Raw genomic sequence first — 23,825 nt, forward strand, 5'->3', positions numbered from 1 at the left:
ACTAAAACTAGTATCCTTATAATGAATATTCTTAATACATGATTTTAAATCTAATGACACTAGAAAATAGTCTATTCTGCTTTGGGTTAAAAACCCTTGTACAACCTGTTTTCTAGAAAAAACTTTTGTATTAACATTTCTATTTCTCCAAATATCATATAAATCTTTTTCTTGCATAAAATTACATAAGGATTTTACAGCCTTATCATTACAATGCATGGTTTTACCACTCTTATCCAAACTTGATAATGTAGTATTAAAATCTCCAGCAACTAATACATATTTTCCTTTACTAATTTTTTGTTTACACTTTAAGAAAAACTCATATCTTTCATTTACATTATTTGGTGCATATATATTATAAATGTCAATTAATTTATCATTAATTGTCCCTTTTATATGAATAAATCTTCCATTATCATTTTCCACTTCTAAAAAAATGTTTTTTAATTTCTTACTAACAAGAATAGCAACACCTTGACGGTTATTACCACTATTACTATAAAAAATATCTCCATCCCAAATAGTTTTATCTCTTTTAATTCTTTCTACAAACAAATCATTCCAAAATGTTTCTTGTAAACATATAATATCATAAAATCTTTCATTACACAATGAAAAAATACAATTCCTCTTATTGCTATCACAAAGTCCGTTACAATTAAGACTTATAACATTACATATAGCCATTACTATATAAAATATATTGAATATTATATAATATTTACAATCCATTTTTATTTGTTTCTATTTTTTTTTTGATGTGCCAACATAGCAGCCTTTACATTAACCTTAACTTTCAATGACTTTCGTCTTGCATTTTTTTTAAAAATATTTTTGCATTTGTCTTCTACACTAGCCCACTCACTTTCTTCATCAGTCAATGGGTCAGTGTCCATACTTATTTCATCTAATTCACCAAATACACCATCATCTCCTCCCTGGCTGCATTTTTGTTCCAGAGAGGGGATGTTACTAATTTTCTCATCATTAACATTTGTTTCACATGAAACATTTTCATTCATAATTTCATTTGTACTTAACAATACATTACATTTATTAATATTGCTACTAACAGTTACATTATGTCCTTCTGAAATCTGCTCACTGTCTTTAATCGTCATCTCGGTCGCGATCTTTGTCTTTACACCATTGTCGGTCGCGATCTTTGTCTGCTCACTATTGTCAGTCGCGATCTTTGTCTTTTCACCATTTTCGGACGCGTTATCAACGGTATCTGTTACATCATCTACCATGGCTTCATCAGCGTCTGTATATTCATCATCATCATCTTCATCTCCATTACCAATACCATCACCAATTGTTCCATCTCCATTACCATTACCATTTCCTTTAACGTCATCTTCATTCCAATCCTCACCATTAGCTTCTATATCATCACACATGATATCACTTGTGTGTACATCTGCAACAACTTTTACCACCTTTGACTTTTTCACATCATCACTGGTTCCCTGTTCCGAACTTATGACTGAGGGACCAACATCTGACGTATTCCCACTAATCAAGTCATTTTCACTTTCTTTTAATTCTGTATTGTTTTCTTCACTACTGGTGATAATTTCTTGATATTTTCTTTTGTGGTCAGAAACTCTGCCCCAAGGTGTTTTTCTTTTTCCTTCGGGTATATGACCAAATCCTTCTCCGAAATAACGCTTTCTCGTTAAACAATCGCAATCACTGTATGGCCTTAGGCAACTCTTACATTTATTCTCTAAACAGTTTTTACTAATATGTCCTTGTTGACCACATTTAAAACATTTAAATTCTGGACAATCTTTGTATAAATGTTCAGCACTATAACAACCCGAACAAACTTTGACCTGGTCATTATGAATAACCCTATAATATGCTGTTTCCTTCCCGCTAACTGTAAATTTCATAGAATACGGTATTGAGGCAAGTGTAGGTGGTAATTTTACTTTAAAAACCCTAGTACCATCATATACATTCGATCTACTGCTCATTTTTCTTTTCCTAATGTCAGTTACTATTTCAACACCCATTCTATCAAATCTATCAATTATTTCTTCATCTGTTACGTACATGCTCATATTGAAAATTGACACAATTCTAAATACTGATACTAGTTCATTTACACTAATGGATTTACCTTGTATAAATAAACCGTCTCCTGATATTTCTCCTACATTTCTCCTTTCCCGCATTACTACTTCATAATTGTTATCATTCTTGGGAACACACGCTAACACGGATCCTACACCACATTTCTTTTCAATTTCATCTATCACTAATTCTGGGGTAATCACTTTAGTACTGCCAACATTCACACGAACAGTTTGTTCCTTTGAATAATTGTCATCCAAAGGGTACGTTTTGTCACCCATCCTGGGTGACAAAACAAAGTCTTTTTCAACAAAAAAGTTGAAAAAATCAAACGATATTAAGGTATATTATCACATTCTGACACAAAATATACAAATTCACATATACGATGACTTGGAAAAACACAGTTTTTGAATTAGATTGACTCTCTCGATATAAACACCTGTTTACTCTTCCATAGGTCAACCGGAAGTCTAAAAACCAGAAATCCTAACCACTAGACCACATCGGACTTACTATAACAAGCTTAATTTAAGCTACATATAAGCAGGTATCGACTGTTTGATCACTGTGCTTAAACCATGTTTGTGTCAACATATGATAGGTGTGAGTCTGCATCAAAGTAAATCTTTTCAAAGCTAACCCTGTCTACCTTTCTTACACAAACATATAGCAGTAATGTTCTGAAAGTGTATTTCGTTCGATCTTAAAAAAATAAAGAAATAATGCAATGGTAATGTACATGCAGGTAGTTTGTCGGCAAAATCGCCAACACTAAATACTTTATTACAGTGGCCGTAATTAATGTTCATTTACCGAAATGGATTAGTCAACCACTCCCCCTTTTTACATCTAGATTTCCATTGTGAAGCGGTTTCAATTAACTGATTACTGACGCGAAACCGACGGCATATACACTAAGCATAGCATTTGAATCACGAGATTATGTCGCAGATTGGCAATTGAGTAAGTACCAAATGCACATCGTTTGTCTCTTGTCAGACATGTTTTTCGTGTTTCTACACGTTGTACCGACAATGTTGAATAATAAACATGCCATCTATCATACATACCATGTAACACGTGGTAATCATGTACTGTCCTTATATGATCTAGTTAGACATACTGTGTTATAAGCATCGGTGGTTCAGTGGTAGAATGCTCGCCTGCCACGCGGGCGGCCCGGGTTCGATTCCCGGCCGATGCATTTCTTTTTTCTTATCTTTGTCACTTTCTAAAGTACCAACTGGCAATGTAGAGTGAGGATAGCACAGTTTTATAGTTTCAATACTTAACAATAATGGACAGTTGTTTGAAATTAATTGTGGGGATAGGTTACAACATTCAAACAACTACTACAGTCTTTTTGAAAATTTCCTTTTACAAATGTAGGAATATCAAATGATGTAACTATTTCCTATCATGTCAGTTGAAAGTCGGAAAAGTCTAAACTAAATACACTTCTCATCTGTAACTTTTTCTTTCCTCATGACATGTATTACAACAACAGTAATGTGATAAAGATGATCAAAAACTAAAGCTCCGATGCCGGGAATCGAACCCGGGCCGTCTGGGTGAAAACCAGAAATCCTAACCACTAGACCACATCGGACTTACTATAACAAGCTTAATTTAAGCTACATATAAGCAGGTATCGACTGTTTGATCACTGTGCTTAAACCATGTTTGTGTCAACATATGATAGGTGTGAGTCTGCATCAAAGTAAATCTTTTCAAAGCTAACCCTGTCTACCTTTCTTACACAAACATATAGCAGTAATGTTCTGAAAGTGTATTTCGTTCGATCTTAAAAAAATAAAGAAATAATGCAATGGTAATGTACATGCAGGTAGTTTGTCGGCAAAATCGCCAACACTAAATACTTTATTACAGTGGCCGTAATTAATGTTCATTTACCGAAATGGATTAGTCAACCACTCCCCCTTTTTACATCTAGATTTCCATTGTGAAGCGGTTTCAATTAACTGATTACTGACGCGAAACCGACGGCATATACACTAAGCATAGCATTTGAATCACGAGATTATGTCGCAGATTGGCAATTGAGTAAGTACCAAATGCACATCGTTTGTCTCTTGTCAGACATGTTTTTCGTGTTTCTACACGTTGTACCGACAATGTTGAATAATAAACATGCCATATATCATACATACCATGTAACACGTGGTAATCATGTACTGTCCTTATATGATCTAGTTAGACATACTGTGTTATAAGCATCGGTGGTTCAGTGGTAGAATGCTCGCCTGCCACGCGGGCGGCCCGGGTTCGATTCCCGGCCGATGCATTTCTTTTTTCTTATCTTTGTCACTTTCTAAAGTACCAACTGGCAATGTAGAGTGAGGATAGCACAGTTTTATAGTTTCAATACTTAACAATAATGGACAGTTGTTTGAAATTAATTGTGGGGATAGGTTACAACATTCAAACAACTACTACAGTCTTTTTGAAAATTTCCTTTTACAAATGTAGGAATATCAAATGATGTAACTATTTCCTATCATGTCAGTTGAAAGTCGGAAAAGTCTAAACTAAATACACTTCTCATCTGTAACTTTTTCTTTCCTCATGACATGTATTACAACAACAGTAATGTGATAAAGATGATCAAAAACTAAAGCTCCGATGCCGGGAATCGAACCCGGGCCGTCTGGGTGAAAACCAGAAATCCTAACCACTAGACCACATCGGACTTACTATAACAAGCTTAATTTAAGCTACATATAAGCAGGTATCGACTGTTTGATCACTGTGCTTAAACCATGTTTGTGTCAACATATGATAGGTGTGAGTCTGCATCAAAGTAAATCTTTTCAAAGCTAACCCTGTCTACCTTTCTTACACAAACATATAGCAGTAATGTTCTGAAAGTGTATTTCGTTCGATCTTAAAAAAATAAAGAAATAATGCAATGGTAATGTACATGCAGGTAGTTTGTCGGCAAAATCGCCAACACTAAATACTTTATTACAGTGGCCGTAATTAATGTTCATTTACCGAAATGGATTAGTCAACCACTCCCCCTTTTTACATCTAGATTTCCATTGTGAAGCGGTTTCAATTAACTGATTACTGACGCGAAACCGACGGCATATACACTAAGCATAGCATTTGAATCACGAGATTATGTCGCAGATTGGCAATTGAGTAAGTACCAAATGCACATCGTTTGTCTCTTGTCAGACATGTTTTTCGTGTTTCTACACGTTGTACCGACAATGTTGAAAAATAAACATGCCATCTATCATACATACCATGTAACACGTGGTAATCATGTACTGTCCTTATATGATCTAGTTAGACATACTGTGTTATAAGCATCGGTGGTTCAGTGGTAGAATGCTCGCCTGCCACGCGGGCGGCCCGGGTTCGATTCCCGGCCGATGCATTTCTTTTTTCTTATCTTTGTCACTTTCTAAAGTACCAACTGGCAATGTAGAGTGAGGATAGCACAGTTTTATAGTTTCAATACTTAACAATAATGGACAGTTGTTTGAAATTAATTGTGGGGATAGGTTACAACATTCAAACAACTACTACAGTCTTTTTGAAAATTTCCTTTTACAAATGTAGGAATATCAAATGATGTAACTATTTCCTATCATGTCAGTTGAAAGTCGGAAAAGTCTAAACTAAATACACTTCTCATCTGTAACTTTTTCTTTCCTCATGACATGTATTACAACAACAGTAATGTGATAAAGATGATCAAAAACTAAAGCTCCGATGCCGGGAATCGAACCCGGGCCGTCTGGGTGAAAACCAGAAATCCTAACCACTAGACCACATCGGACTTACTATAACAAGCTTAATTTAAGCTACATATAAGCAGGTATCGACTGTTTGATCACTGTGCTTAAACCATGTTTGTGTCAACATATGATAGGTGTGAGTCTGCATCAAAGTAAATCTTTTCAAAGCTAACCCTGTCTACCTTTCTTACACAAACATATAGCAGTAATGTTCTGAAAGTGTATTTCGTTCGATCTTAAAAAAATAAAGAAATAATGCAATGGTAATGTACATGCAGGTAGTTTGTCGGCAAAATCGCCAACACTAAATACTTTATTACAGTGGCCGTAATTAATGTTCATTTACCGAAATGGATTAGTCAACCACTCCCCCTTTTTACATCTAGATTTCCATTGTGAAGCGGTTTCAATTAACTGATTACTGACGCGAAACCGACGGCATATACACTAAGCATAGCATTTGAATCACGAGATTATGTCGCAGATTGGCAATTGAGTAAGTACCAAATGCACATCGTTTGTCTCTTGTCAGACATGTTTTTCGTGTTTCTACACGTTGTACCGACAATGTTGAATAATAAACATGCCATCTATCATACATACCATGTAACACGTGGTAATCATGTACTGTCCTTATATGATCTAGTTAGACATACTGTGTTATAAGCATCGGTGGTTCAGTGGTAGAATGCTCGCCTGCCACGCGGGCGGCCCGGGTTCGATTCCCGGCCGATGCATTTCTTTTTTCTTATCTTTGTCACTTTCTAAAGTACCAACTGGCAATGTAGAGTGAGGATAGCACAGTTTTATAGTTTCAATACTTAACAATAATGGACAGTTGTTTGAAATTAATTGTGGGGATAGGTTACAACATTCAAACAACTACTACAGTCTTTTTGAAAATTTCCTTTTACAAATGTAGGAATATCAAATGATGTAACTATTTCCTATCATGTCAGTTGAAAGTCGGAAAAGTCTAAACTAAATACACTTCTCATCTGTAACTTTTTCTTTCCTCATGACATGTATTACAACAACAGTAATGTGATAAAGATGATCAAAAACTAAAGCTCCGATGCCGGGAATCGAACCCGGGCCGTCTGGGTGAAAACCAGAAATCCTAACCACTAGACCACATCGGACTTACTATAACAAGCTTAATTTAAGCTACATATAAGCAGGTATCGACTGTTTGATCACTGTGCTTAAACCATGTTTGTGTCAACATATGATAGGTGTGAGTCTGCATCAAAGTAAATCTTTTCAAAGCTAACCCTGTCTACCTTTCTTACACAAACATATAGCAGTAATGTTCTGAAAGTGTATTTCGTTCGATCTTAAAAAAATAAAGAAATAATGCAATGGTAATGTACATGCAGGTAGTTTGTCGGCAAAATCGCCAACACTAAATACTTTATTACAGTGGCCGTAATTAATGTTCATTTACCGAAATGGATTAGTCAACCACTCCCCCTTTTTACATCTACTGATTACTGACGCGAAACCGACGGCATATACACTAAGCATAGCATTTGAATCACGAGATTATGTCGCAGATTGGCAATTGAGTAAGTACCAAATGCACATCGTTTGTCTCTTGTCAGACATGTTTTTCGTGTTTCTACACGTTGTACCGACAATGTTGAATAATAAACATGCCATCTATCATACATACCATGTAACACGTGGTAATCATGTACTGTCCTTATATGATCTAGTTAGACATACTGTGTTATAAGCATCGGTGGTTCAGTGGTAGAATGCTCGCCTGCCACGCGGGCGGCCAGGGTTCGATTCCCGGCCGATGCATTTCTTTTTTCTTATCTTTGTCACTTTCTAAAGTACCAACTGGCAATGTAGAGTGAGGATAGCACAGTTTTATAGTTTCAATACTTAACAATAATGGACAGTTGTTTGAAATTAATTGTGGGGATAGGTTACAACATTCAAACAACTACTACAGTCTTTTTGAAAATTTCCTTTTACAAATGTAGGAATATCAAATGATGTAACTATTTCCTATCATGTCAGTTGAAAGTCAGAAAAGTCTAAACTAAATACACTTCTCATCTGTAACTTTTTCTTTCCTCATGACATGTATTACAACAACAGTAATGTGATAAAGATGATCAAAAACTAAAGCTCCGATGCCGGGAATCGAACCCGGGCCGTCTGGGTGAAAACCAGAAATCCTAACCACTAGACCACATCGGACTTACTATAACAAGCTTAATTTAAGCTACATATAAGCAGGTATCGACTGTTTGATCACTGTGCTTAAACCATGTTTGTGTCAACATATGATAGGTGTGAGTCTGCATCAAAGTAAATCTTTTCAAAGCTTACCCTGTCTACCTTTCTTACACAAACATATAGCAGTAATGTTCTGAAAGTGTATTTCGTTCGATCTTAAAAAAAATAAAGAAATAATGCAATGGTAATGTACATGCAGGTAGTTTGTCGGCAAAATCGCCAACACTAAATACTTTATTACAGTGGCCGTAATTAATGTTCATTTACCGAAATGGATTAGTCAACCACTCCCCCTTTTTACATCTAGATTTCCATTGTGAAGCGGTTTCAATTAACTGATTACTGACGCGAAACCGACGGCATATACACTAAGCATAGCATTTGAATCACGAGATTATGTCGCAGATTGGCAATTGAGTAAGTACCAAATGCACATCGTTTGTCTCTTGTCAGACATGTTTTTCGTGTTTCTACACGTTGTACCGACAATGTTGAATAATAAACATGCCATCTATCATACATACCATGTAACACGTGGTAATCATGTACTGTCCTTATATGATCTAGTTAGACATACTGTGTTATAAGCATCGGTGGTTCAGTGGTAGAATGCTCGCCTGCCACGCGGGCGGCCCGGGTTCGATTCCCGGCCGATGCATTTCTTTTTTCTTATCTTTGTCACTTTCTAAAGTACCAACTGGCAATGTAGAGTGAGGATAGCACAGTTTTATAGTTTCAATACTTAACAATAATGGACAGTTGTTTGAAATTAATTGTGGGGATAGGTTACAACATTCAAACAACTACTACAGTCTTTTTGAAAATTTCCTTTTACAAATGTAGGAATATCAAATGATGTAACTATTTCCTATCATGTCAGTTGAAAGTCAGAAAAGTCTAAACTAAATACACTTCTCATCTGTAACTTTTTCTTTCCTCATGACATGTATTACAACAACAGTAATGTGATAAAGATGATCAAAAACTAAAGCTCCGATGCCGGGAATCGAACCCGGGCCGTCTGGGTGAAAACCAGAAATCCTAACCACTAGACCACATCGGACTTACTATAACAAGCTTAATTTAAGCTACATATAAGCAGGTATCGACTGTTTGATCACTGTGCTTAAACCATGTTTGTGTCAACATATGATAGGTGTGAGTCTGCATCAAAGTAAATCTTTTCAAAGCTTACCCTGTCTACCTTTCTTACACAGTTATGTGCCCTTAGAAAGCTAGTCGGTGATTATATCGGTGAGTGAAAAACTGCAAAAAACTGTGATTTAAAAGCATTTCATCAATTTATTCTTTCATGAATTAGTACAAGTGTCTCTCCGGAATATTAATATCAGCTGAAATATGTAAAATGTGACTCCGAAAAGACTTTTGATGATTGCATATGTTTTCAATACTTAACAATGATAGTGAAGGTTGAAATGTACTCACATTATATACTGTAGTTTTATATGTACAAAGGTGTAAATAATGAGTACTTCGTCAAATACGACAGATATAACGGTCAATCATGAAGATATTCAAGGCAATGATGACTTATTTGCAGATGAAATCGAAATTCAAAATGATATAAATAACATTAATTTAACACAATCAATAACCGATAGTCAATTCAATGATGACGACATGTATAGAATTATCCAGACAAAGTTTGGTCAATTAGATAGATATAATTTTAAAAGCGAATTATTACAAAATACTGACACAGATGATTTAAAACCTATCAGAAGCTCCCTTTTTGAATTAACAAAGAAAAAGGAACATGTACTATTAGAATCTAGACTCATCGAACGCACTCACCGTGAAAACGGACCGTCAATCGAAGAAAAGCTTTCTGATGACATTTACACCTTATTTAACTTTCTTGAGGGCAATCTCACAAGTAATGAACTAAAACCTTTAATTTCTCGAGGCAGACGGAATACGAATGCACATTTCGATACTGGCGATAACAGTGTACATGAGGTTCTCAACAAAATGACAAACCGTGAAACAAGCACCCAAGGCAATTCATATATACTTGCAACACTTCTCGAAATCAAACAAAGTTTCAATGAAAAACTTAAAACATTAAACGATAAAATCGACACAATAAATGAGAATTTCGAGTGTGAGATCAAGCGGCTTGCTAATGTGGTTCATGAAAAAGATAGACAAATGTATTTATTAAAAACAGAATTGTATGATGAAAAAGAAAAAGTAACTCGCCTAAGGTCAGAAATCAAACTACAATCTCAAGATTTAAAAGACCAAGAAGATAAGATACGCACGATTGGCGAACAAAGACAAAATATTTTCAATAAAATAGTTAACCGACTAGAATCAATAGATGGTAAATGTAAAACACTTGGAAAAAATTCAATGTCTTATAGTGAGGCTTTAAATCGAAGTGCTGATGAAAAAATACATTCACAGACGAAAACCGCTAACTCTGAACTTGATAATCATCAAAGTTTACATTACGAAAACAACAGTATAAATAGCGCAAACAGGGATCATGTATATAATCAGGAAAACACAATGACAAAAAACACTTACGTGCATGCATACGCACGACCAAATACAGTGGAAAGACCAGTTTCTACAGAACAGATTCAACAAATACAAACTCGAGTCACAAACGGAGATACAAGTGTATTTCGTGGTGTTGTAAGGAAACGTTCCAGAAGAATCGTACTTTACAATGTAACTGCTGATAAACCTTTCGAACTAGTTGATACTGCAATTAGAAACTTTGCGTCAAGTAAAGGGGTTAATATAACTTTTGTAAAACTGCTAATAAAACGACAATACAAAGACATTGCAACATATACTCTTCGTGCTAACATCAACGAGAGGGACTTTGCTGCAGTAGAAAACGATGACTTCTTTTGGCCAGAAGGCGTTTACTGGCGAGACTATATCCCACAAAACAAACATCAATAACATTCATGTTCAATCTGTTATATATTGTATATTTTATTTTTCTCATGTTGTTACGAATAACAACATGGAATATGAGAGGCGCTATGTATGGCACCTCATATTTCGAAAACTTGCTTAAAGACTCTGATATATGTATTGTAACAGAGCACTGGTTAAATAGAACTAATATTACATTTTTATATGAGTTAGCAAATGATTTTCGAGTATTTTCATGCTTTAGCTCTAGTTCAGTAAATTCAAACAGAGGCTCTGGTGGAGTAGCTATTCTTGTAAGGAAAACATTTGGTTTTAAGACTTCTAATTTAATTTTTGATAATGACAGAATTTGTGCTGTCAAATTATCCAAGCATGGTTATGAAAGTTTATGTATCATAGGTACTTTACTACCATCAACAAATCATTCAGCTGAAGAGTATTTACAATATTTTCAAACTGTGTGTAGTATTTATGATAGAATGTCAGTTGATTGTGTAACTGTAATAGGTGGTGATTTTAATACTGATATTGCAGTAACAAGTTTAAGTAGTAAATCAAAAAATGTCATAGACTTCATTACAAAAAATAATTTATCTCCTGTTCCATTGATGTCCGGTCGTAAAGGCCCTGATTTTACATTTAGGTCTAAAGATATGACACGTAAAACTATGATTGATTATATTTTCATTCCAGAATTCTTTTGTAATGGCTTTACAAATTTAGAAGTCAGAAATGACTGTCCATTTAATGTTTCAGATCATTATCCTATTTTGATTTTCTTAGATATGAATTTGCTATGTAATACATCAAATAAATTTCATCTTTATCGTAAAGTTCTAATGTGGTCGAGATGTGATGAATGGGAGAAGAAATATTATCAAACAGAACTAGACAAATTACTAAATTTTGAAGTTTTACCTTTGAACTCGTGTGAAATAAACGAAAATTACATAGAACATATAAACTCAAATATTGTAAATGTTGTGCATATCGCTGCAAATTCTTGTATTCCCACTGGAAAATTTAGACACTATCTAAAACCGTACTGGAAAAGTAACAGCTTAGATTATTACCATAATAAGCAACGACAAGCTCGTAAAACGTGGCTGTCAATGGGACAAACACGAAACAACGACAATATTTTTTATAAACAGTATAAAGATCAGAAAAGAGAATTTCGAAAGCATAAACGTAATGCAGAGCGATTGTGGGAATCTGAAAAATTTGCTGATGTGCAAAAAGCAGCCGAAATGGACATAGGACAATTTTATCGTGTAGTGCGAAAGCATAGACAACAAAAATCGCCAGCGACTTGTTTGAACTATGATGGAAATACAGCTACTAATAACGGGGATATTTGCAAGTTGTGGAGTACTTATTTTAGCGATTTGTATACTCCTAATGAACACGAAAATGACAATTTTGATCAATCTTTTTATATGGATGTCACAGAAAAAATTCGTGAATATAGCAGTCAAATTAGCAAACCGTTTAATGCTTTTTTCGATGTGCCCTACACTGAAGATGAAATATATGAGCAAATTAAAACTTTAAAATGTGGTAAGGCTCCAGGACCGGACTATGTATGCAACGAACATATAATATACGGTGGTAATACCTTGTTGAAATGGATTTGTTATATTTTTAATATTATACTTAAATGCGAATACATTCCATTACTATATCGACATGGCATAATTATTCCGTTATATAAAGGAAATAACAAAGACAAGAGTAATCCGAATAGTTACAGAGCTATTGTCCTAACATCCGTATTTGGAAAATTACATGACAAAACAGTCCTTCATCGAATAAATAAAATGCTTACTGCACTTGATAAGACTTTTCCTGATCCTTTACAGTTTGGATTTGTTCCTGAACATGGTTCTATCCCCGCTTTATACACACTCAAAGAATGTATTAACGTGTTTATGAAAAGTAAATCTAAACTTTATGTTGGTTTTCTAGATAACGAGAAAGCGTTTGATAAGATCTGGCACGACGGACTTTTTCTGAAATTGAAAGAAATCGGTGTAACTGGTAAATTATGGAACATACTTTTTATGTCTTACAAATCTGCTAGTGCACATGTGCAATATAATGGACTCACTAGTGACAATTTCTCCATTTCGCAGGGTGTAGGGCAAGGGAGAGTACTCTCATCTTGGCTATTCTCCTTATATATAAATGACTTAATATTACAGCTGATTTCGACAAACTGTGGAATACGAATTGGTTATTTGAACATTCCTGCCATTCTTCTTGCGGACGACACAACCCTTCTTAGTGCTTCGCCAAAAGGTCTACAAGGTCTTCTTGACTGTGTACAAACTTATGCTTGTAAATGGAGACTTAAATATAACGGAACAAAAAGTTGTGTCTTGGCTTTTAATAATAATACAGATATTGACATTAAGCTTGGAAATACAAAAATAGCGTGTAAAACTGATACAATTTATGCTGGTACATTGATAACTAACAATAACAAAACGTTTGAAAGGACAAAAAATGCGACTAAGAAGTTAAAGAAAAATCTACACTCATTGTATAGTGCTGGAGTTAACCCGAAAGGCCTTACACCGATTACAAACACGTTAATATGGAAGCGTTTTGTTCTGCCTACAGCATTGTACTCTTGCGAAGTATGGGGACAACTCTCAAATTCTGAAATAGAACTTTTAGAAAGAACACAACGATATGCTGCGCGATATATACAGTGTATGGACAAATATTCACCAACGGACTCAACTATAAGCAACCTTGGTTTATGGTCATTGGAAGCTGTAATTGACAAATTCAAACTTTTATTTTTTGGGCGATTATGTAGGAGTAAATCTACCACAACTCATAAAAAAATATTCAACATGTGCATTAGTCAATTTATTCTGGATGAAAATGCCGAACACTCTATAACCTATAATCTTATTACAACTCTTGTTAAATACGATCTATTTTCTTTCCTTGAAACCTATGTAAATGAGGATTACATACCAGAAAAAGTGCTGTGGTCGAAAATTGTCCGTCAGTCTATTGAAATTTATGAAGAGAACATATGGAAAAGTAATTTAGAAAATAGAAACGAACTCAAAAGGTATTCCAAAATTCATCCTACCCTCTGTGAACATAGATTAATTCGGTTGACAGTTTTATATCCCAATGCAAAACTCGAACTGCTAGTACTTGTGGCTTTAGGATCGGCAGCCATTAAGAAAGCTACATGTACTCTATGTAACAAACAATCTTTCGATATCGTTAAACATTTAATAATGGAGTGTCATGTTCTATTGACAGAGAGAAATGTTATGTTTTATAAAATTGTAGATGAACTTCCCATTCAAAAATCTGTGGACATTTTCAATTTAGACGACGATGACCTTCTTGAAGTACTACTAGGATCTGTTAATGATATAGTATACGATCTCGATCCTATAGATTGGTCTAGAATGATGTATTACATAGCAAAACATGTTTACCCCATGTTTAAGAAATTCAGACATGTATTATTTGAAAACCGATTTAATTTTGAATTTTGAATAGACTTTGATTGAAAAACATTGTGTTTTTGTTGTGTATACAAGAATATGTCATTATATGAATTGTGTGTTTATCTAAATATGGATGTTGTTTTTTTTTTTTTTGGTTTTTTTTTTCATTGGGTATTTATCTCGAAATGTATGATATTTTGTTTATTGTGTAAATAATTATTAATTTCTGTTTGTATGCAAAATCTTCATATACATGGAGGAAATAAAGATTCATTCATTCATTCATTCATTCATTCATTCATTCATTCATCAAAGTAAATCTTTTCAAAGCTAACCCTGTCTACCTTTCTTACACAAACATATAGCAGTAATGTTCTGAAAGTGTATTTCGTTCGATCTTAAAAAAATAAAGAAATAATGCAATGGTAATGTACATGCAGGTAGTTTGTCGGCAAAATCGCCAACACTAAATACTTTATTACAGTGGCCGTAATTAATGTTCATTTACCGAAATGGATTAGTCAACCACTCCCCCTTTTTACATCTAGATTTCCATTGTGAAGCGGTTTCAATTAACTGATTACTGACGCGAAACCGACGGCATATACACTAAGCATAGCATTTGAATCACGAGATTATGTCGCAGATTGGCAATTGAGTAAGTACCAAATGCACATCGTTTGTCTCTTGTCAGACATGTTTTTCGTGTTTCTACACGTTGTACCGACAATGTTGAATAATAAACATGCCATCTATCATACATACCATGTAACACGTGGTAATCATGTACTGTCCTTATATGATCTAGTTAGACATACTGTGTTATAAGCATCGGTGGTTCAGTGGTAGAATGCTCGCCTGCCACGCGGGCGGCCCGGGTTCGATTCCCGGCCGATGCATTTCTTTTTTCTTATCTTTGTCACTTTCTAAAGTACCAACTGGCAATGTAGAGTGAGGATAGCACAGTTTTATAGTTTCAATACTTAACAATAATGGACAGTTGTTTGAAATTAATTGTGGGGATAGGTTACAACATTCATGATCAATTTCCTTTTACAAATGTAGGAATATCAAATGATGTAACTATTTCCTATCATGTCAGTTGAAAGTCGGAAAAGTCTAAACTAAATACACTTCTCATCTGTAACTTTTTCTTTCCTCATGACATGTTTTACAACAACAGTAATGTGATAAAGATAATCAAAAACTAAAGCTCCGATGCCGGGAATCGAACCCGGGCCGTCTGGGTGAAAACCAGAAATCCTAACCACTAGACCACATCGGACTTACTATAACTAGCTTAATTTAAGCTACATATAAGCAGGTATCGACTGTTTGATCACTGTGCTTAAACCATGTTTGTGTCAACATATGATAGGTGTGAGTCTGCATCAAAGTAAATCTTTTCAAAGCTAACCCTGTCTACCTTTCTTACACAAACATATAGCAGTAATGTTCTGAAAGTGTATTTCGTTCGATCTTAAAAAAATAAAGAAATAATGCAATGGTAATGTACATGCAGGTAGTTTGTCGGCAAAATCGCCAACACTAAATACTTTATTACAGTGGCCGTAATTAATGTTCATTTACCGAAATGGATTAGTCAACCACTCCCCCTTTTTACATCTAGATTTCCATTGTGAAGCGGTTTCAATTAACTGATTACTGACGCGAAACCGACGGCATATACACTAAGCATAGCATTTGAATCACGAGATTATGTCGCAAATTGGCAATTGAGTAAGTACCAAATGCACATCGTTTGTCTCTTGTCAGACATGTTTTTCGTGTTTCTACACGTTGTACCGACAATGTTGAATAATAAACATGCCATCTATCATACATACCATGTAACACGTGGTAATCATGTACTGTCCTTATATGATCTAGTTAGACATACTGTGTTATAAGCATCGGTGGTTCAGTGGTAGAATGCTCGCCTGCCACGCGGGCGGCCCGGGTTCGATTCCCGGCCGATGCATTTCTTTTTTCTTATCTTTGTCACTTTCTAAAGTACCAACTGGCAATGTAGAGTGAGGATAGCACAGTTTTATAGTTTCAATACTTAACAATAATGGACAGTTGTTTGAAATTAATTGTGGGGATAGGTTACAACATTCAAACAACTACTACAGTCTTTTTGAAAATTTCCTTTTACAAATGTAGGAATATCAAATGATGTAACTATTTCCTATCATGTCAGTTGAAAGTCGGAAAAGTCTAAACTAAATACACTTCTCATCTGTAACTTTTTCTTTCCTCATGACATGTATTACAACAACAGTAATGTGATAAAGATGATCAAAAACTAAAGCTCCGATGCCGGGAATCGAACCCGGGCCGTCTGGGTGAAAACCAGAAATCCTAACCACTAGACCACATCGGACTTACTATAACAAGCTTAATTTAAGCTACATATAAGCAGGTATCGACTGTTTGATCACTGTGCTTAAACCATGTTTGTGTCAACATATGATAGGTGTGAGTCTGCATCAAAGTAAATCTTTTCAAAGCTAACCCTGTCTACCTTTCTTACACAAACATATAGCAGTAATGTTCTGAAAGTGTATTTCGTTCGATCTTAAAAAAATAAAGAAATAATGCAATGGTAATGTACATGCAGGTAGTTTGTCGGCAAAATCGCCAACACTAAATACTTTATTACAGTGGCCGTAATTAATGTTCATTTACCGAAATGGATTAGTCAACCACTCCCCCTTTTTACATCTAGATTTCCATTGTGAAGCGGTTTCAATTAACTGATTACTGACGCGAAACCGACGGCATATACACTAAGCATAGCATTTGAATCACGAGATTATGTCGCAGATTGGCAATTGAGTAAGTACCAAATGCACATCGTTTGTCTCTTGTCAGACATGTTTTTCGTGTTTCTACACGTTGTACCGACAATGTTGAATAATAAACATGCCATCTATCATACATACCATGTAACACGTGGTAATCATGTACTGTCCTTATATGATCTAGTTAGACATACTGTGTTATAAGCATCGGTGGTTCAGTGGTAGAATGCTCGCCTGCCACGCGGGCGGCCCGGGTTCGATTCCCGGCCGATGCATTTCTTTTTTCTTATCTTTGTCACTTTCTAAAGTACCAACTGGCAATGTAGAGTGAGGATAGCACAGTTTTATAGTTTCAATACTTAACAATAATGGACAGTTGTTTGAAATTAATTGTGGGGATAGGTTACAACATTCAAACAACTACTACAGTCTTTTTGAAAATTTCCTTTTACAAATGTAGGAATATCAAATGATGTAACTATTTCCTATCATGTCAGTTGAAAGTCGGAAAAGTCTAAACTAAATACACTTCTCATCTGTAACTTTTTCTTTCCTCATGACATGTATTACAACAACAGTAATGTGATAAAGATGATCAAAAACTAAAGCTCCGATGCCGGGAATCGAACCCGGGCCGTCTGGGTGAAAACCAGAAATCCTAACCACTAGACCACATCGGACTTACTATAACAAGCTTAATTTAAGCTACATATAAGCAGGTATCGACTGTTTGATCACTGTGCTTAAACCATGTTTGTGTCAACATATGATAGGTGTGAGTCTGCATCAAAGTAAATCTTTTCAAAGCTAACCCTGTCTACCTTTCTTACACAAACATATAGCAGTAATGTTCTGAAAGTGTATTTCGTTCGATCTTAAAAAAATAAAGAAATAATGCAATGGTAATGTACATGCAGGTAGTTTGTCGGCAAAATCGCCAACACTAAATACTTTATTACAGTGGCCGTAATTAATGTTCATTTACCGAAATGGATTAGTCAACCACTCCCCCTTTTTACATCTAGATTTCCATTGTGAAGCGGTTTCAATTAACTGATTACTGACGCGAAACCGACGGCATATACACTAAGCATAGCATTTGAATCACGAGATTATGTCGCAGATTGGCAATTGAGTAAGTACCAAATGCACATCGTTTGTCTCTTGTCAGACATGTTTTTCGTGTTTCTACACGTTGTACCGACAATGTTGAATAATAAACATGCCATCTATCATACATACCATGTAACACGTGGTAATCATGTACTGTCCTTATATGATCTAGTTAGACATACTGTGTTATAAGCATCGGTGGTTCAGTGGTAGAATGCTCGCCTGCCACGCGGGCGGCCCGGGTTCGATTCCCGGCCGATGCATTTCTTTTTTCTTATCTTTGTCACTTTCTAAAGTACCAACTGGCAATGTAGAGTGAGGATAGCACAGTTTTATAGTTTCAATACTTAACAATAATGGACAGTTGTTTGAAATTAATTGTGGGGATAGGTTACAACATTCAAACAACTACTACAGTCTTTTTGAAAATTTCCTTTTACAAATGTAGGAATATCAAATGATGTAACTATTTCCTATCATGTCAGTTGAAAGTCGGAAAAGTCTAAACTAAATACACTTCTCATCTGTAACTTTTTCTTTCCTCATGACATGTATTACAACAACAGTAATGTGATAAAGATGATCAAAAACTAAAGCTCCGATGCCGGGAATCGAACCCGGGCCGTCTGGGTGAAAACCAGAAATCCTTTTTTTTTTTTTTATCTTTATTAAAATCAAACATCATATAATTTCCTTTTACAAATGTAGGAATATCAAATGATGTAACTATTTCCTATCATGTCAGTTGAAAGTCGGAAAAGTCTAAACTAAATACACTTCTCATCTGTAACTTTTTCTTTCCTCATGACATGTATTACAACAACAGTAATGTGATAAAGATGATCAAAAACTAAAGCTCCGATGCCGGGAATCGAACCCGGGCCGTCTGGGTGAAAACCAGAAATCCTTTTTTTTTTATCTTTATTAAAATAAGACATCATATTATACACATTAAAATACATAAAACATTATCACAAGTGTCAATATCAATTCGAAATGTCTATAACATTCAATTTCAAGCTTCTGTATAAATGTCTACATGACACAATCAGTTTACATTTTCAAATTACTACAATTTAAATATTATATCATCATCTTCTTCTTTAACCAGAGGATTATCAAGCAAAAATTTCTTTTCAAATAAAGACTTCATTTTACCTTTTTGACACATATACACATAAAAATACATGACATAATGTTTCAGTGCGTACTTAAAAAGTTGAACTAAATTAACATTTGTTTTGCCATTCATAATAATATTCCTTCTTCTAAATATACAATATCTTGCAGTTGAAAGCAGAAAGTTAACAAAACTGTCATTAACACCTTTCATTTTCCAATTTAACCCAAATAGTAGCAAATGTTCACTTTGTACACCACTTATTTTGTCAGAATCACAATTTTCAAATAATTTTACAAACAGTTCAGACAAATAGTTATGAAATTCTAACAGTTCATCACAGTTTATTAACATATGTAATAGATCTTCAATTTCACTACCACAAACATCACATAAATCATCATCTGACCATCCAATTCTTTTAAATTTACTTTTAGTAAATATACAATTATGAAGGATTTTGTAATCTAATTCAATACACTTTGCAGGTTTCCAGAATAAATTTACATTACACCACATTTTACTAATATCATTATCATCAATATTGAACAGTGTTTTCCACATTTCAACACCACATGGATCTTTACAAATATCATCTAATAAACAATTATACAGCTTTTTAACAGTACACAATGGTAACTCAAATGGTACATGATTAATAATAACAGAAATGTCTATTGTTCTTTTTGCATTCCTATAATGCAATTCACGTTGCACGGTCTGCTTCCAGTCATCAGGAATTGCACAAATTAAACAATGATAACGATCAATTACATTCTTTACATTTGCATTTTCAAATACATTTTGTATTATTTCAACAATAGCACAATCAGGTAAAAACCCTGTTTTAACCTCATAACATATATCCTTAAGAGATATAATACCAGCATTTATAAAATCATACCAAAGTATTGGTTTATCCTTCAATACAATCTCCGGATTCCTAAACAATGGTTGGTCATATATATTTTCTACACTCAATTTTAATTCAGACTTCTGTCTCAAGATATACCAAGCTTCTAACATTTCAATATACACAATCGGTAAACATTTTAATTCACAACGTGGTACTTGCATAAACAAGACTTCTAAACCAAGATTCATATTATAAATCTTTGACACAAAGTATAGAAAAGTATGCTTCCATAGTACATCATATTCATCATTTATCAATCTTCCTAAAAACTTTAGTCTAAATGCATGTATTTTACATTTCATATCAACTAATTGCAAACCTCCATTACATTTATGATTTATTATAACATTATAATTCACCAAATGAGATCTCTTATTCCATACAAAATTAACACATAAAATCTTTATCTCATTATAAGCCCATTCCGGGATAGAGGATACAAAAAGAGTGTACCAAAATCTAGACATCATTAACGTATTTACAACAACAACTCTACCCTGCAATGTTAATTGCCTTTGTAACCATATATTCAAAAGAGATTTCAATTTTGATATCTTTTCTTTCCAATTTAGATCATCACATATATTTCTGTTTTTTCCAACATAAACACCAAGTAACTGTACATTATTATCACATACTTGTAAACCATACTCCTGTTTTTCTACAGGTGACAATTCTCCCTTTCCAACACATAAAATTTCAGATTTTTGTCTATTAATTTTAGCACCAGTTGCTCTACTATATAAATCAAAAACTTTAAAAACTTCTGATATAGATTGTTTATTACAAACAGATAAAGTTGTATCGTCTGCATGTTGAAAAATTAATCCTTCTTTTCCACTATTTGGAACAACAATACCTTTTATCAAATCATTTTTAACAATCTTATTATGTAAAGGCTCAGCAGCTAAAACATACAATAATGCACTTATAGGACAGCCTTGTCTAATACCATTTTTAATATGAAAATAGTTTGTCAAAAATCCATTACATTTTACAGCACTATTAATACCATTATAAAATATTTCAATCCATTTTACAAATCTATCACCAAATCCATATTTTCTTAACACATATAACAAATATTTATGACTCACTCTGTCAAATGCTTTTTCCTGATCTATTTTCATTATATACCCTTCAAGTTCATCTTTTTCAATGAGTTCTATAATATCTCTTACATTTGCAATATTATTTGATATATCCCTACCAATAATACAACATGTTTGATCATTAGATACAATCTTAGGCAATACAACCTGAAATCTATTTGCCATTATCCTGGCTAATATTTTATAATCAACCTGTAGTAATGAAATAGGTCTATAATTTTTCAAAGACTTTTTATCACCTTTCTTTTTATATATAAGACTAATCACTCCACATTTCATAGACCTGCCTAAAACACCTTCTTTTTCAATAACATTAAACAAATCAAATAAAACATTTCTGAGTTCATTATAAAATTGACAGTAAAACTCAACTGTAAGTCCATCAGACCCTGGACTTTTATTTTTTGACATTTGATTTATTGCTTTAAAAATTTCTTCATGTGAAATATCAGCATCACAAAAATTACAATCATTGTCATCTATTTTTGTATCTACACTATCTAACAATTCTAACATTTTATCATTATCTGTATCTACACATGAGTACAATTCTTTATAAAATTTATATTGTAAATCTAAAATACCTTCAGTAGCATAAACTGATTCATTATTTTCATTTAGTAATTCTTTTATAGAATTATTCTCTTGTTTATATTTCTCCAAATTTAAAAAATACTTTGTACATTTATCTGACTCAACAGCCCAAATAGCTTTTGATCTGAGTACTGCACCTCTACATTTTTCTAATTCATATGCTGACAACTCAAGTTTCAAACTTTCTAACTTAGCTACATCAATATCTACACCACAAGCAGCTTTTTCACATAAAAAATTGATTTGCCTTTCTAATCTATAAAAATCTCTTCTATTTTCTTTTGCCATTTTAGAAGAAAAAATTTGAGAATATCTTTTAATTTTATATTTAAGATTATCCCACCAAATCAATAAATCTTTATTATATAATTCATTTTCTTTTTCATCAGAAATAATTTCTTTTACTCTCCTTACATATTCTTCATTACATAATAATGTATTATTGAGGACCCACAATCCAGGACCTCTTTCAATATTACTACAGTTAAAATTCATAATTACAAATGAATGATCACTTAAACTAGTAGTATTATAATATACATTCTGAACATAAGGAGATAACTGTTTATTTACAAGGAAATAATCAATTCTACTTTGTTGTAATTCTCCATTACAAATTCTTTTCCATGAAAATATTCTTGAACTTTTATTTCTAGTACGCCATACATCATACAAATTGTTATTTTCAATCAAGTCACATAATTTTTTACATGGTTCATCAATAACATGATTACTTTTACCACCTCTATCTAGCATAGATAGAGAAGTATTAAAATCCCCACCAATTATCAAGTTATCTAACTTTTCCGTATACAGTTTAACAAAGTTAAAAAAGATAACTCTTTCAGCATTAACATTTGGTGCATACAATGAAATTACATTAAACAATTGTCCATCTTCTTCATATGTTATATGGATAAATCTGCCCTCAGAGTCTTTATATACACATTGTATCTTATTTTTGAAATTATTAATCACTAAAACAGCCACACCCCTTCTACCATGTAAACTGTTACTACAATATATATCACCTTCATATAGGTGTTTAACACTATCTACATAAGCATCATCCAAAAATGTTTCTTGTAATAATACCATACTAAATTTTCTATCATGAATAATACTTATACAATTCTCAAAATTAATTACATTCTTTAAACCATTACAATTAAAAGAACAAATTACCACCATTGCAAAAAGAAAAACAAACTTGCATATAAACTTATCCATTTTTATTATTTTTTACTGTCAACCACCTTTCTTACATTTTTACCACTCAAATTGGGAGTAGGTTTTGCAATAGATCTCCTTTCAAGTTTCCTCTGTTTTTTCTTAATTTTTCTGGCCATTTTTGCACTTACAAATTTATCTGGGGTGTCATTTTCACCATCAGAACAGATAGAAGACTCATTTTCATTTGCACCTTCCATGGAGACTTCTTCGTCACCAACGAAGGTGCTTTCATCATTAGAGCAACACTGCTCAATTTCAATTTCATTTTTACTCTCCCCAGTGACAATATTGTCACTAGGAGGAGCGTCATTACTAGCTATTTTTAACTTTTTGCCATCAGAAAAATCCTTGTCTAAATTGACGTTTTCATTAACATCTTCCTCGTTATCTAAATTCAATAGTTCATCGTCTGTTA

General features: G+C 33.7%; 18 non-coding genes across 18 annotated transcripts; 9 read left to right on the top strand and 9 right to left on the bottom strand.

The window, feature by feature from the left end:
• The first annotated feature begins 3,224 nt into the window (after nt 1-3,224).
• On the top strand, nt 3,225-3,295 carry Trnag-gcc (transfer RNA glycine (anticodon GCC)). The gene has a single exon. It is a non-coding gene; the product is annotated as a tRNA-Gly (tRNA).
• A 333-nt stretch (nt 3,296-3,628) lies between these two features.
• On the bottom strand, nt 3,629-3,700 carry Trnae-uuc (transfer RNA glutamic acid (anticodon UUC)). Its single transcript has one exon. It is a non-coding gene; the product is annotated as a tRNA-Glu (tRNA).
• A 625-nt stretch (nt 3,701-4,325) lies between these two features.
• Nucleotides 4,326-4,396, top strand: Trnag-gcc (transfer RNA glycine (anticodon GCC)). Its single transcript has one exon. It is a non-coding gene; the product is annotated as a tRNA-Gly (tRNA).
• A 333-nt stretch (nt 4,397-4,729) lies between these two features.
• On the bottom strand, nt 4,730-4,801 carry Trnae-uuc (transfer RNA glutamic acid (anticodon UUC)). The gene has a single exon. It is a non-coding gene; the product is annotated as a tRNA-Glu (tRNA).
• Nucleotides 4,802-5,426: 625 nt separating this feature from the next.
• Trnag-gcc (transfer RNA glycine (anticodon GCC)) lies at nt 5,427-5,497 on the top strand. The gene has a single exon. It is a non-coding gene; the product is annotated as a tRNA-Gly (tRNA).
• Nucleotides 5,498-5,830: 333 nt separating this feature from the next.
• Trnae-uuc (transfer RNA glutamic acid (anticodon UUC)) lies at nt 5,831-5,902 on the bottom strand. The gene has a single exon. It is a non-coding gene; the product is annotated as a tRNA-Glu (tRNA).
• A 625-nt stretch (nt 5,903-6,527) lies between these two features.
• Trnag-gcc (transfer RNA glycine (anticodon GCC)) lies at nt 6,528-6,598 on the top strand. The gene has a single exon. It is a non-coding gene; the product is annotated as a tRNA-Gly (tRNA).
• A 333-nt stretch (nt 6,599-6,931) lies between these two features.
• Nucleotides 6,932-7,003, bottom strand: Trnae-uuc (transfer RNA glutamic acid (anticodon UUC)). Its single transcript has one exon. It is a non-coding gene; the product is annotated as a tRNA-Glu (tRNA).
• A 1,000-nt stretch (nt 7,004-8,003) lies between these two features.
• Trnae-uuc (transfer RNA glutamic acid (anticodon UUC)) lies at nt 8,004-8,075 on the bottom strand. Its single transcript has one exon. It is a non-coding gene; the product is annotated as a tRNA-Glu (tRNA).
• Nucleotides 8,076-8,701: 626 nt separating this feature from the next.
• On the top strand, nt 8,702-8,772 carry Trnag-gcc (transfer RNA glycine (anticodon GCC)). Its single transcript has one exon. It is a non-coding gene; the product is annotated as a tRNA-Gly (tRNA).
• A 333-nt stretch (nt 8,773-9,105) lies between these two features.
• On the bottom strand, nt 9,106-9,177 carry Trnae-uuc (transfer RNA glutamic acid (anticodon UUC)). The gene has a single exon. It is a non-coding gene; the product is annotated as a tRNA-Glu (tRNA).
• A 6,166-nt stretch (nt 9,178-15,343) lies between these two features.
• Trnag-gcc (transfer RNA glycine (anticodon GCC)) lies at nt 15,344-15,414 on the top strand. The gene has a single exon. It is a non-coding gene; the product is annotated as a tRNA-Gly (tRNA).
• A 314-nt stretch (nt 15,415-15,728) lies between these two features.
• Trnae-uuc (transfer RNA glutamic acid (anticodon UUC)) lies at nt 15,729-15,800 on the bottom strand. The gene has a single exon. It is a non-coding gene; the product is annotated as a tRNA-Glu (tRNA).
• A 625-nt stretch (nt 15,801-16,425) lies between these two features.
• On the top strand, nt 16,426-16,496 carry Trnag-gcc (transfer RNA glycine (anticodon GCC)). Its single transcript has one exon. It is a non-coding gene; the product is annotated as a tRNA-Gly (tRNA).
• Nucleotides 16,497-16,829: 333 nt separating this feature from the next.
• Trnae-uuc (transfer RNA glutamic acid (anticodon UUC)) lies at nt 16,830-16,901 on the bottom strand. The gene has a single exon. It is a non-coding gene; the product is annotated as a tRNA-Glu (tRNA).
• Nucleotides 16,902-17,526: 625 nt separating this feature from the next.
• On the top strand, nt 17,527-17,597 carry Trnag-gcc (transfer RNA glycine (anticodon GCC)). Its single transcript has one exon. It is a non-coding gene; the product is annotated as a tRNA-Gly (tRNA).
• A 333-nt stretch (nt 17,598-17,930) lies between these two features.
• On the bottom strand, nt 17,931-18,002 carry Trnae-uuc (transfer RNA glutamic acid (anticodon UUC)). Its single transcript has one exon. It is a non-coding gene; the product is annotated as a tRNA-Glu (tRNA).
• A 625-nt stretch (nt 18,003-18,627) lies between these two features.
• Trnag-gcc (transfer RNA glycine (anticodon GCC)) lies at nt 18,628-18,698 on the top strand. Its single transcript has one exon. It is a non-coding gene; the product is annotated as a tRNA-Gly (tRNA).
• The last annotated feature ends 5,127 nt before the right edge of the window (nt 18,699-23,825 follow it).

The sequence above is a fragment of the Mytilus trossulus genome, chromosome 5 (genome assembly GCF_036588685.1).
Source record: "Mytilus trossulus isolate FHL-02 chromosome 5, PNRI_Mtr1.1.1.hap1, whole genome shotgun sequence".
In the NCBI taxonomy this organism is placed as follows: domain Eukaryota; kingdom Metazoa; phylum Mollusca; class Bivalvia; order Mytilida; family Mytilidae; genus Mytilus; species Mytilus trossulus.